The sequence below is a fragment of the Procambarus clarkii genome, chromosome 14 (genome assembly GCF_040958095.1).
Source record: "Procambarus clarkii isolate CNS0578487 chromosome 14, FALCON_Pclarkii_2.0, whole genome shotgun sequence".
NCBI classification, from domain to species: domain Eukaryota; kingdom Metazoa; phylum Arthropoda; class Malacostraca; order Decapoda; family Cambaridae; genus Procambarus; species Procambarus clarkii.
Window position 1 is genome coordinate 31,163,110 of NC_091163.1, and position 2,296 is coordinate 31,165,405.

Sequence of the window (2,296 nt, forward strand, 5' to 3'; positions counted from 1 at the left end):
AGGAAGTGATAGCCGAAGCTATTTGAACCACTTCCCCGCCGGCACTCGGATAGTAATCTTGGGCATAGCATTTTATCAAATCACCTCATTCTTTGGGGCACACGTGAGGAACACAAATGCAAACAAGCCTGAATGGTCCCCAGGACTATATACAACTGAAAACTCACACCCCAGAAGTGACTCGAACCCATACTGCCAGGAGCAACGCAACTGGTATGTACAGGGACACCTTAATCCGCTTGACCATCACGACCGGACATAAGGAAGTGATAGCCGAAGCTATTTGAACCACTTCCCCGCCGGCACTCATATGGTAATCTTGGGCATAGCATTTTATCAAATCACCTCATTCATTGGGGCACACATGAGGAACACAAATGCAAACCAGCCTGAATGGTCCCCAGGACTATATACAACTGAAAACTCACACCCCAGAAGTGACTCGAACCCATACTGCCAGGAGCAACACAACTGGTATGTACAGGGACGCTTTAATCCGCTTGACCATCACGACCGGACATAAGGAAGTGATAGCCGAAGCTATTTGTACCACTTCCCCGCCGGCACTCGGATGGTAATCTTGGGCATAGCATTTTATCAAATCACCTCATTCTTTGGGGCACACGTGAGGAACACAAATGCAAACAAGCCTGAATGGTCCCCAGGACTATATACAACTGAAAACTCATACCCCAGAGGTGACTCGAACCCATACTGCCAGGAGCAACGCAACAGGTATGTACAGGGACGCCTTAATCCGCTTGACCATCACGACCGGACATAAGGAAGTGATAGCCGAAGCTATTTGAACCACTTCCACGCCGGCATTCGGATGGTAATCTTGGGCATAGCATTTTATCAAATCACCTCATTCTTTGGGGCACACGTGAGGAGCACAAATGCAAACAAGCCTGAATGGTCCCCAGGACTATATACAACTGAAAACTCACAACCCAGAAGTGATTCGAACCCATACTGCCAGGAGCAACGCAACTGGTATGTACAGGGACGCCTTAATCCGCTTGACCATCACGACCGGACATAAGGAAGTGATAGCCGAAGCTATTTGAACCACTTCCCTGCCGGCACTCGGATGGTAATCTTGGGCATAGCATTTTATCAAATCACCTCATTCTTTGGGGCACACGTGAGGAACACAAATGCAAACAAGCCTGAATGGTCCCCAGGACTATATACAACTGAAAACTCACACCCCAGAAGTGACTCGAACCCATACTGCCAGGAGCAACGCAACTGGTATGTACAGGGACACCTTAATCCGCTTGACCATCACGACCGGACATAAGGAAGTGATAGCCGAAGCTATTTGAACCACTTCCCCGCCGGCACTCATATGGTAATCTTGGGCATAGCATTTTATCAAATCACCTCATTCTTTGGGGCACACGTGAGGAACACAAATGCAAACAAGCCTGAATGGTCCCCAGGACTATATACAACTGAAAACTCACACCCCAGAAGTGACTCGAACCCATACTGCCAGGAGCAACGCAACTGGTATGTACAGGGACGCCTTAATCCGCTTGACCATCACGACCGGACATAAGGAAGTGATAGCCGAAGCTATTTGAACCACTTCCCTGCCGGCACTCGGATGGTAATCTTGGGCATAGCATTTTATCAAATCACCTCATTCATTGGGGCACACATGAGGAACACAAATGCAAACAAGCCTGAATGTTCCCCAGGACTATATACAACTGAAAACTCACACCCCAGAAGTGACTCGAACCCATACTGCCAGGAGCAACGCAACTGGTATGTACAGGGACGCTTTAATCCGCTTGACCATCACGACCGGACATAAGGAAGTGATAGCCGAAGCTATTTGTACCACTTCCCCGCCGGCACTCGGATGGTAATCTTGGGCATAGCATTTTATCAAATCACCTCATTCTTTGGGGCACACGTGAGGAACACAAATGCAAACAAGCCTGAATGGTCCCCAGGACTAAATACAACTGAAAACTCATACCCCAGAGGTGACTCGAACCCATACTGCCAGGAGCAACGCAACAGGTATGTACAGGGACGCCTTAATCCGCTTGACCATCACGACCGGACATAAGGAAGTGATAGCCGAAGCTATTTGAACCACTTCCCCGCCGGCACTCGGATGGTAATCTTGGGCATAGCATTTTATCAAATCACCTCATTTTTTGGGGCACACATGATGAACACAAATGCAAACAAGCCTGAATGGTCCCCAGGACTATATACAACTGAAAACTCACACCCCAGAAGTGACTCGAACCCATACTGCAAGGAGCAACGC